At 43.7% G+C, this 12,663-nt stretch overlaps 1 protein-coding gene across 4 annotated transcripts in view; it reads right to left on the bottom strand.

The window, feature by feature from the left end:
* arhgap32 (Rho GTPase activating protein 32) overlaps positions 1 to 12,164 on the bottom strand; it is a 539,690-nt gene extending 527,526 nt beyond the window's left edge. For all 4 annotated transcript variants that reach the window (XR_004416763.1, XM_033049880.1, XM_033049882.1 and 1 more), the window contains exon 1: positions 12,051 to 12,164. The gene's annotated coding sequence lies outside the window, so the exon portion shown is untranslated. The remainder of the gene's footprint in view (positions 1 to 12,050) is intronic.
* Between the last annotated feature and the right edge of the window lie 499 nt (positions 12,165 to 12,663).

Here is a 12,663-nt window from a genome sequence, read left to right as displayed (position 1 = left end):
AACATTCAGATCTTTTCTGTGCTCTTTTCAGCTTAATGACATTATTCCCACAGTTGGGAGACCAGAACTTCACACAATACTCCAAGTGTAGTCTCACCAACATCAAGCATGCCAAATGCCTTCCACATCATCATTCCTGTCTCACTATTTTGAACAAACAGTGCACCTGCACCCAGGGCTGTGGAGTCAATAACCAAAACACCCGACTCCGACTCCGAAGTATAATAATTCTAAATCTGCTAGGATGACATTACACAAGATGGCATTTCATAACAACTACAAGAATCATCAGGTTGCCTTTTAAACCCATGTCCTTAAAGTTTTGAGTATAATGGTTGTAGCTATGCTATTGTGGCGTTTTCATTGTTTATTCTTGAAAGTAAAACATCATTCATTATGCTAAAAGAAAAATATTACAAATAATGCTGTGACAATTAAAATTCCATTGAATTAAATAAAAATTATAAAGGCATTATTCCAAAATGTATTAAACTAAAGCCACAGATATGAGCTAAATGGCTAAACTATGACAGAAATAAATTCTCATGTGCAATAAATGCATAGATAGTTAAGTTTGCTACAAAAGTACATACAAAATGTTTAAAATGACATTCTCTTGGGTGGAAATAAAGTGTGCAGTATGTTTAAAAAGTGGGATTATTTCCGATTTACGTAGTCTCTGAAATTTATGTTGAGGTCGGTGTCGGAGTCGGGACTTTTTCACCGACTGACTCCAGCGGCACCAAAATTGCTCCGACTCAGACTCAACGACTCCGACTCCACAGCCCTGCCCTCACCCCTCAGTCTCTCTGCCCTACAACACTCTCCAGGACTCCACCATTACTATGCAACTCCTGCCCTAGTTTGACTTACCAAAATGCAATACCTCATTCCATCTGCCATTCATAGTGGAACGTAACATTCTGAATGAATGATACTTTATTGCCCAACTCTTATATTCTATGAATATGCCATATGCCTTCTTCACCACCTAATCCACTGGTGTCACTTTCAGGGAACTATGGAATTGACCCCAAAGACATCAACATTACTTAGAGCCCTACCATTTAGTGTAGATGTCATACCCGTGAGACTTCCTGAAATGCACCGTCACCAACTTTCCAATGGATCTATATCCTGCTGTAGCCTTAGACAGATTTCCACATTATCCAAAACACCAATTTTCTTGTCATCTTCAAATGTACTAATCATATCCAACTTGTTAATACATAATCCCAAACAGCAAGAACCCCAGCAGCAATCACTGCAGCACACCACTGGTCACAGACTTCCAATTGAGGAACATCCTCCTTCCACCAATCTCCGACTCCTATCAATCAGCTGATTTTAGATCCCATGTGCAAAAAAACTTCAAATTAGTGAAACAGGATTTTCCCACTTAAAGCCATACTGACTCCCATAACTAGTCTCTAATTTTCTAAATACATGTTTCTTTCCCACAGCCATCAGGTTATTACTGTAACAGCCTATTGCACTTTATCTGTTTATTTATGTGTATATTGAACTGAACTATTCTGTATTTTTGCTCACAATATTCTGTTGTGCTGCAGCAAGCAAGTATTTCATTGTCCTATCTGGGACACATGACAATAAACTCTCCTGACTTGACTTTCTAAATATATGAAAATCCTGCCCCATAGAAATTTTGAATCTTGAAAACATCCTGGTGAATCTCCTCAGCACTCTCTCCAGCACAATCACATCCTTCCTAGTTTGGTGATCAGAACAGCACACCATACTCCAAGTGCAGCCTAATCATTATTTTGTAAAATTGTAACATAACATCCTAACCGTTATATTTTATGTATATGCCACATGCCTTCTTAACCACTTCTATAATTTTACTACCACAGACATACTGTTCACTGGCCTCTCGTCATCTGCCCTATCCCTACTGCTCAACAATGAAATAGCATTAGCTATCTTCCAGTCTTCTCGTACCTAAACCAGGGGATAACAAAGATGCAAGAATCCTCTTATTAGAGACATGTTTGATTCTATTAATGTCTCCCTCCCTGAACCCAGTATCCTTAACGTCATTCTCTTTGGTAATTACGGATGAGATGTATAAATTTAGGACCTCATCCAATAGATTATCTGTTGGTTCCTAAGGAGACTCACTCTTACCCAGCTACCCTTTTACTCCTAAAGTACTTATGGAATGACTTAGGATTCTGTTCCCCTAATTTCCTTATGTACGCTCCAACACCTTTGCTTGATTAGTTGCCAATATCTCTTGTTTTTCGTGATTAAACCTTCAATAACCCTAGATTTGATATTTAGAAACATAGAAAATAGGTGCAGGAGTAGGCCATTCGGCCCTTCGAGCCTGCACCGCCATTCAATATGATCATGGTTGATCATCCAACTTAGTATCCTGTACCTGTCTTCTCTCCATAACCCCTGATCCCTTTAGCCACAAGGGCCACATCTAACTCCCTCTTAAATATAGCCAATGAATTGGCCACAACTACCTTCTGTGGCAGAGAATTCCAGAGATTCACCACTCTTTGTGTGAAAAATGTTTTCCTCATCTCAGTCCTAAAAGATTTCCCCCTTATCTTAAACTGTGACCCCTTGTTCTGGAGCAATTTATGCAGCATCTAGACAAAGGCTTGAATCACCAAGGCATGGAAGGAATGAACCTAATGTGGGTAAATGGAATCAGGTCCAAGAGGTGGTATGGACAAAGTGAGCTGAAAGGTCTGTTTCTTTGCTGTGTAATTATGACTATGTGGGATGGAAAGATTTTTAGATATTAAGGGAATCAAGCAATTTGTGGTTAGCATACAAAAATGACAAAAAGGCAAAATATCAGCCATGGCATTAATAGGTATGTTGTCGCATATACTGAGACCGCAAGGTCTGAATGACAATAAAGGCTACTTTACTTTACTTTATAGTCAAAATAATTTGGGTGCTGTCCAAGCAAAGCATACCACGCTTGCATAAAATCAAACCATACACAAATTCAATACTACATCATCATCTATATCTCTCGTTTCCCTTTCCCGTGACTTTCAGTCTGAAGAAGGACTGAAACGTCACCCATGCCTTCTGTCCAGAGATGCTGCCTTTCCCGCTGAGTTACGCCAGCATTATGACTAACAGACATGAGATTGCTTAAATCTGTTTTTCATGCATGTTGGAATTTGTAGGCACACCTGATGCTGCTCCTAGCATGGCTTCTGCACGTTACTCAAGACTGATTCCCTAGGTTGTCCATTAGATGGCAGCGATGGAGCCCAATTCTACTACAATTGACATCTTATGGATGCCCATTTGAGCTACTAAATACAATCCAAGTCTGCCTTATGCACAGCAGAGGTGCCACAAAGCAAGATAGAAGTATTCTGAATGTGCAGATACTGCAGTCTCAACAAATATTGTGCAGTATTCACTCCCACTGATGCTATCATGGATAGATACAATTACAACAGATGGTCTAACAAGGACAGCATCTGGCATGGTTACTCCTCACATTGGCTCACTTACCACATACCTTGTCTGGTAGCTATGTATTTTAGAATTAAACCAACATGATTATTGTTGGGACTACCGAACCAAACTTAGTGATGGGCATTAAAGCCAGAGTACAATTTTCCGTTGTTACTCTCACTGCTTCTTCCAACTGTTGTTCATCAAGGACGCGGACTGTTCATCAAGGACATGAGGCAACAACTGAAATGTTCTCCATGTTGCACTAATGCCATGAGATTTCAGATACAGATTTCAAACAAACATTGCTCTTTCATCACAAAGTGCTTGGACAGAAAGGTCAACATGTAAATCCATCTTTAACCGTGTAACAAGGCACAAGGCATGCTTTCATTTTAGTTACGGTGGAAAATGTTTTGCTGTGGATTATTTTATTATTTACAGTCATCCCGAATACATCTCAACCATTAAAAGAAATAAAGTGTATTAAACTAATTTTAACAGGATAGCGTGTTTACCCAACCATGTCTGTAAGTAGTATGCAGGGTGTTTGTTGAGAGTGAATTATTGAAAACAATTATCTGTCTGGTTTGTCAACTGCTTACATCCAAGTGTTCAAGAATCACTAAATCTGAACCTGAACTTTCAACCACTACACAAAATTTGATATGCTACAATGCATAGGCCAGTCAGTATTTGTAAAGAAAGTGCAAGTTACAATTGGATACTCAACCAGTATACACCATGTGTGTGACAGAACCTGTCTCTGCTGGCAGACACTGATCGGCTGCAAATTTCCAGTACTATCTATTTATTATAGACAGAAAAAATGGCACAAGAACAGGTGTTCCACTGTATCCCTTGGGAAGTGTATCAAGCCTGCAAAATCATTAAGGTTCAATGATGGCTCCAGCTTATTATTGCACCAATGCGTTATTCCTCCTCTCTGGAAAGGCCCGAATCATGTTATTTACAAACTAAGCAAAAGTGTGAGAAAAGTGAAGTTCTTTGCAGAACACACAATTGTACAATTCATGATCAGCCAGTTTTACTACACAAACAACTCTTGGAAAGAAAGATAACATCCAAAACAGTCGAAAGATGATTAAAATAAGGAAGTGGTCAATTTTCATTAAATTACTACCCCCATTCAAAACACAATTAGGTTAAGATTGTTTATCCAATCTTTATCTCAATTAAGTGGCCATCGACCTATTGTTAGATATTGTAAATAAATGGAGGGACACATCACGTGTCAAACAAGTACAACTTTCAATTCATAATAATCTTGCACTGCCAATTGTCGGATACATCAGCGAGCACTCGCAAATTAAAATAAATTGGACCACTGACAGCTGCTAAAAATTGATACGAGTCACCTATCTCTTTATAAATATAAAAGAACAGAGAAAGGATATAAGAACACTGGTGATAATTAATAGTGGTAGTTAAGGGGTGGGGAAATGGTACAGGTCCAAATATGGACTTGAAGGCAATGAGAACTTTAAATTATTCAATATCTTTTAAGGCAAAGTATTTTCTATTTTACCTGTATTTCTCTCAATTAAGTCACTGTGCAAAAATTCAGTTTTGCACTCAAGACAATATCCTCCAACTGCGTAGCTCACAGGTCGAGGGTCATACAGTTCTGTATTGTCTTCGAGTTAGTTGAAAAGCAAAACAATTTTTCCTCTGAACACCAAACAATTGCACAACATTTGCAGCCAATATTTGCAGAATCTTACACCAACCTTCAGGCTGGCTGCAGCTGAGCTTAACACTCAAAGCACAAATTCAATGATTTACGCAGAACAGGTCAGAGTTTACCCTAATGCAGAACTTGAACCTCAACCTCCAAACACATGCAGGCATCAAATACTTTCCATCATCCATATAATCTCAATCACCACTTCACCCACATAACACCTCTCATATTTTATACAAATTGCATTACGCTCACACAACTTTAAGTGAAGCTTAGCAACATTGCTGCCCGCAACCATCTCCAAAACGTGTATTGACAGAACATGCAATGTTAACCACCAGTGTTGGCCTGTGCCCAAGCTGCCAATGCCTGATTGAAGTTACCAGTAAATATGCAGGCTCAATTTCAGTTTCCTTTCCCTTCTTGGGGTTAAAAATGAACCATCCACTCTGCACCTCAAGTACTGCCAAACATACTCTATCACCCTGGTCCACATCCTCCATTGCCATCCTATTCAATCCTTTATTAAACCAAGCCCAACAGATGACAAAAGAAAGCCTACAGTCGGGTTGCATCATTTGGGAACTGCTCTGCCCAAGACCACAGGAAATTGTAGATAGCTGTGGGTGTCGCCCAGTCCATCACACAGACCAGACTTCCCACTGTTGACTCTACACCATGCCGTCTCAGGAAAGCAGCCAACATAATCAAAGATCTTTACCAACTGGGCCATTCCTTCTTCTCTCCGCTCCTGTCAGTCAGAAGATACAGAAGCCTGAAAGTACGCACCAACAGACTCAGGAATAGCTTCTTTCCTTCTTATCAGGCTTCTGAACAGTCTTTCAATATGACCAAGTATAACCCAATTCTCCTCTACCTCATTGGACTTTGTCTCTGGAACTGTTGCATTATATTGCTGAGAACTAAATTCTGCATCCTGTATCTTTAACTGTTCTACCTATAGTATTGGAGTTGGCTTGATTGACTTTATGGATAGTATTATGTAATTTGATTGGTGAGCATAAAAAACACCTCACTGAACTTTGATACACATGACAATAATAACCCAAACCTAACCCTACTTTTTGCTTTCCATGTTTATATCTCCCATTCCTACACACTTCCCACGATATATGGTCTACTTCAGACATCATCCATCACAGGGCTCAGTCACACCTCCCACTTTTTCACAGCTCAGCCTGAATCTCTGGACTAAGGACGCCAATTTGAATTCCCACATTCCACAACATATAACAAATTGCCTTTTGGAGAAGTTTTAAAGCAACTGCACTCAGGGGCGGAAAACCCAGGGGGGGCGTCCCCTCCATGTTTTGAGAGGTGGGGGACATCCCCCCCCAAGTTTTTGTAATCCAGATTTTAAAATCCAGTGAAATCTCCGCTTTTCGTGAGACAGTGGGGGTGGTACTGATGATCGAGGGCGCCGATTGGAGGAGAGAGACGTCGGTCAGCAGGCAATGGGGGCGGGACATGATTCAGCGCGATGATTGGAGGAGGGAGGAGTGGGGGTGGGGGGTGGAACTGAGGATAGAGCGCGGTGATTGGAGGAGGGAGACATGGCACAGACCTGCGCTTCATCCGCAGCCAGGATTAATCCCGTCCGGGTCTCCGAACCCCTCCCGAGTACCAGAGAGGTCAGCAGCAAAGATCCTCCGCTATAGGATCTTTGGTCGGCAGTCAGACGGGCCAGCGCAGAGAAACAGCGCTAAACCCAGCTAACTCTGCCTGTCCGGCCAGGTGAGCTTACAACCCTTCCTGGACTTGTGGGAAATATGGCCAGCGTGGAGAAGCAGCGCTGGTGTCCCGTCAGTCCAGACAGGGCTGTAGTTAACCCGGTGAGAAAGGCAGAGTTGAGATTAGACACAGCCAATAAATCTGCAGATGTAAACAAGAACACTAGACAAAACTCCTGTTACTGTGTTATACCAAACCATGAAGAAACTGAAAAATGCTGAGAATACTCAGCAGTTCAGACAGCATCAGTGAAGGACAGGGGGGAGAAAATGGTGCGTTTGGACGTGTGGGGGGGAATGTTTTTCTCCTCAGGGCAGCCCTTCAGTGATCGTTGATGACTTACTTCCATCCAGTTTTGCTTCCTGACATACTTAAGGGAGTAAACATGGGTGCCACAGAATCTTCAATAGAAGGGACGGGTGGTGGCTGAATGGTCATATGTATGGGTATTTGTACGGTGAAAGGACCACACTACGGTATACACAGGACCTCTATGTGCTCCCAATACACAGACATGAATTTCAATGATATCATGAATGCTTCCCCTCCACTGTGAGCAATCGTGGTTTGACAATCCCAGGAGCCAATGAGGATGGTGGGTCTCTTCAGGGAGCCTTTGAATCTTTTCTTCTTTCTGTATGATAATTGTTTTTCATGTCAGAGCTTGGTCCTATCATGAAAAGCTCCAAGGTCTCAATCTTCAAATGTTCTTTATACAAACCAACCAAATGTTGGTACCATAAAGTCAGTGGTGAATTTGATCATGTCTGACTTGTGGCTCCCAAAATATGGGGAACGTTCTTGCGGTACGCAAATACTTTGCAATGGATGTAGGTAGTTTGTTGGAGGACTTGCATGGCAGTAAAGATGAGTGCAGGCACATGCATTCATTTCCTTTGATGACTTGCAACATGCAAAAATGCTGAGTACTGAGTACTGCTACCACAGAGGTTTGGGAGACTCTGGTTCTGGAGTATGGTCGTCATAGGCTGAACAACTACCCTTCAGTCTTCAGACCAACTTTGACACTATTCGTCACTGAGACCTAATATCGCTACTTGCATGCTGTTGTGGAGCAAGTATACAATACAGACAAACTTCACGAAGATGGCCATAATTACAACATCTCTGTGGCTCCCTAGACTATGTTCCCCCTCCCAGATGTGGGTGATGGGGATGTGGATTTGTGACTGAAGCTGTTCTCTGCCAAGTTTTGGTGTTTCGCCAGGGATATCTTCTGTTCCTTTCCCGTGATTTTCAGCCTGAAGAAGGGTCTCGTCCCAAAACATCACCCATTACTTCTCTCCAAAGATGCTGCCTGTCACGCTGAGTTACTCCAGCTTTTTATGTCTGCCTTTTCAACTTCTTGCCTGAACTCAACCAAAAAGGGCCAGGTTACAATAAGTAGCCACAGTGGAAAAATTGAAATAGTCAATGCTATAGTGAAAGACAGCGACAAATATACCTAGAGGGCAAGAAGTCAGAGGAAGGAGATCCAAGTACATCTCATAATCTAAGATCATAAGGATTTCATACCACACTCCCAGTACCTCCAGCTTGGTTCCATCTATTCTGATGATACCAGTGTTTCCATTGTACTATACTTTCGTTTCTCCAGCAATTGGTTGAGAGCTTCAAGTTCCTTGGCGTAAATATTACTTGCGATCTGTAGTGGACCAACCACATTGAAGCAACGGCCAAGGCTGCACACCAATGCCTCTACTTCTCCTGGAGAACCTTGGCATAACATGACACTTACCAACTTCTACAGATGCACGGTAGAACGCATCCTTCAGCTTGCATCACAGCTTGGTTTGGGAACAGATTTGCCCAAGATCAAATGAAATTGCAGAGAATTGAGGATGTACGACTATCGACTTCATCTAAACCACGGTGTCTCAGGAACCAATCAGACTTGTCCCACCCCAGTCATTCTTTCGCCTCACAGAAGATACAGTAGCTTGAAAGCACACCACCAGAGTCACAAAAAGCTTCTTCCTCACTTATCAGGCTGCAGAATGGTCCTTGTATAAACTGGGGTATTGTCCGATTCACCACTGGAAACATTGATCTTTGTCTTTGGAACTGAAAACTTATCTTCTTATATCTTCTCCCAGCTCTAGCTATTGTGCAATCACACTGATTTTCACCTTCCTCTCTACCAGCCACCTGGATCAACAGATCTGCTATAATTTCTAACCTTCAAAACAAAAACCTAACACCACACATTTTCTTGGAGCAATTCAGCGGGACAGGCAGCATCTCTGGAGAGAAGAAATTGGTGATGTTTTGGGTCAAGACCTTTCTTCAGACTGAGAGTCAGGGGAGAGAGAGTCTTGAGACATGGAAGGGTGTGGTGTGAAAATGTGAAATCAGATCAGACAATAAGGAAATGTTAACCATTCTACACGTCACCCATTTCTTCTCTCCAGACATGTTGCCTGTTCCGCTGAGTTACTCCAGCATTTTGTGTCTATCTTCGGTGTAAACTAGCATCTGCAGTTTCTTCCTACACCAGACATTTTATTCTTCCGTTTCAACACTCCTTTGGGATTGCATCCGATGTGACTCCGGTCCACTCTTTCATCCGCACTAATGTCATTCCCCTTCTCACACAACTGCACAAGATGCAACTCGGAGTAAAGGTATACATACTCGAGAATAACTGACTATGACTCAGTACATAGTGCATAGAACAGTACAGCACAGGGACAGACCCTTCTGCCCACAGGGCCGAACATGAATCCAGGTTAAACTAATCCTCAGCCTGCAAGTCATCCATACCCCCATTCCCTGCATATCCATCTGACTATCTAAAGGACTCAAATATCATTAATTTCTGCAACCATTTATAATACGACATCTACCCTTTTTTCCCCTTTCCTTCCTATCAGAGAAGATGCAACACTACTCCATGGTCAGACAGTAATTCACTTGCACTACTTCAAATTAAGTGTCCTCAATGAGAGGTCTACTGTATTGGAAAAACAAAATGCGGCCTGAATGACTGAATGCCGCATCTTCATTCAGTCCTCAAGAGTGACCCTGTTTTCAGCTGCCTGCCATTTTTAATCATCTTCCCATTGCCTGCCTGATCTGTCAGTCCAATGTAAGCACAAGAAACAATATTTCACCTTCTAACTCGGCATTTTACGATGCAACATTGAATTCAACTATTACAGATGTGCATCAATAACAGTTTGCATCAAAACTGACCAGACAAGATGTTATCAATTTGTAACATTAACTCTGTTATTCTCTTTCCATAGAGAATAACATAGTCTGCCCTGCTGAGTATTTATAAGAGATTTTCTTTCCAGGTTTCAAATGTTCAGTGGCATCTGACAAAGCCAGCTCTTCTCCTTTACCTCTTTGTTCTCATTCTTCTATCGTCTTTCTCTCTCTCTCTCTCTCTCCATTAAACATTATATCTAAGTATTTCCAGACCTTACTGTTTTATTTCCAACAACTTTATACTTTAAAAAAGTGAATTATTTCTAAAACCTTTCTGTACAGTGCGCCTTTGCCTCTGTTAAGCTTATCTCTCTCACCCAATTCTTTTTCACATTTAAATATCCTGCATTCCATCCCTTGTGTCGACAATGCACACACTGCAGTCAATGTACATTGCTACATTTATCATTCCCCTCATATCTGCTGTTTGCAGCTCCCAACCCCAGTCCTCCTTCGAGTGAGAGAAGCAGGATATCTCTAGTCATTACGTTTCTTGGCCGTATTTCCATTGTTTTGAGATTATTCAATATTTCTCATTGGTATTAGAAATAATAGAACACACACTACCACCCTCAACCTGAACATGCATTTAATGTTGCCACATGTCACACAGGGTTGCAGCTGACCTACCATTGCACACTTTACAGAATGAAAAGACTATCAACAACAAGGTTGCACCATACAGTTAGATATAAGAAACCGCAGGTGCCGACAAAAAACAAACAAATCAGTTCTGGAGTAACATAGCAGGTCAGGCTGCAACTCTGGAGAACATTGGTAGATGACATTTTGGGCCAGGCCTGGTCCTAACCCGAAAGATCACCTATCCATGTTCTCCAGAGATGCTGCCTGGCTGGCAAAGTTATTCCAGCACTTTTGCACCATACAGTTATCGCATTTTTACACTAGAATGGCAGATCCTGTAGAAAGCCATGGAGATTTGGATCACACTCTTGAGGCAGCAAGCCCAATACCCATAACCAGCCAACAGACAGTGTAAACCCTTTCCCAAGGCTGGCATCTATAAGCATCAAACAAGACATGCTCATATCGTTGGCCACTGATCCACAACTATCATTAACCCCAACACCTATCCTCCTGCCCGGGGTTATACTCAATACATTACAACCCTTCCCACAACTAAGCACATTCAGCCCGTCTTTATCTTCAGCTCCTCCAGTTAACCAATTGACAACAGATCTCGGTCCAGACGTGACGGTTATTCCCCTATTCTTGCTTCACCCAATTTTACCAGTAGCTTACCCCAAGGCATCTTGGTGTATGTCACACTCACTCACCACTAACTCACACTCGCCAACAACCCCAAGTAACACCTGCAGTGCCCCACATTCACTCCCACCGTACCGCCCTCTTACCCCTCCGCCATGTCCCCCTGCCTTGTTCCCTCCCGCCCCACCTGTCACCCCCCGCCCTTTACTCCTCTCCTGTACTCCCTTCCCTGCCCCAGTCCCCTCCTCCAAGTTCCCTCACCTCGCCCCCACAACCTGTTCCTCACCTCGCCCCCACATCCTGTTCCTCACCTCGCCCCCTTTCTATGTTCCCTCCCCTCACGCTCGCCATAGTCGCCAACAAGTAACACCCGGCGTGGCACCCCCTCACCGCTCCACCATACCCCCCTCCCTGCTTCATCCACGCTCCCGCCCTACTCCCCGCTCCCAGAGGTATCTCCCCCATCCCAGCCGTGTCTCTCCTTTCACCCTACTCTTCCCCTCGCCCGCCCTCGCCGTGTCTCCCCCCCGCCCCGCCCGCTGTGTCCGCCACCGCCGCCGCTCCCCTCCCGCCCGCTCTCGCCCTTCCCTCACGCGGCACCGGCTCTCTCGCTGCCGGAGTCCGTGATCGGCTCCAGGCCACGGCCGCTGCCGCTGCGCACAGGCCGTACCTCTGTCCGCTGCCTCGGTCCTCAGCGGATCTGGCGACACCGTAGCGGCTGCATGTCGTCGCTGCCCGCCAGCCCGCCTCAAGTCCTGGCCGCCGGTACCGCCGCACGCACACCCCGCCCTAGCCGGGACGTAAGCACGTACAGTACCGCCCCGGCCACAACGCCATCACGCACTCCCCGCCCTCACAAGTGACGTCAACACGCACCGCCCCGCACCCTTGTAACGTCAAAACGTGCAGCACAGCCCGGCGACACAGGCTATGATGTCAGCACGCACATCACCACGCCGCCCAAGCCGCTGGCGCGCACCGCTCTCCACGTCCATGACGTCAGCCCGTACTCTGTGCTCTCAGCACCAAAGATCCTAGAGCGGAGCAAGATAATCTTTGCTGCTAACTGCAATGGGCTGACGTGTGGTACGCAACGGAACGTGGGCCTTCTTTTCATCCATTTCCATAACCGGACCCGACTCGCAGTGTAATCAACGTTACGGGGGAACAGTTTGTGTTAATAAATTAAAATTCTGAAAATGAGGAGAAGATTTTTACCAAATAACTTTTATTTTAGGATGTTTCCGTAACCGGCTTCCGTCTCCGCACTATTATCCTGTGGG

Source organism: Amblyraja radiata, chromosome 33 (genome assembly GCF_010909765.2).
Source record: "Amblyraja radiata isolate CabotCenter1 chromosome 33, sAmbRad1.1.pri, whole genome shotgun sequence".
NCBI classification, from domain to species: domain Eukaryota; kingdom Metazoa; phylum Chordata; class Chondrichthyes; order Rajiformes; family Rajidae; genus Amblyraja; species Amblyraja radiata.
Note: the sequence above shows the minus strand (reverse complement) of the source record. Positions and strands in the feature narration are given on the sequence as shown.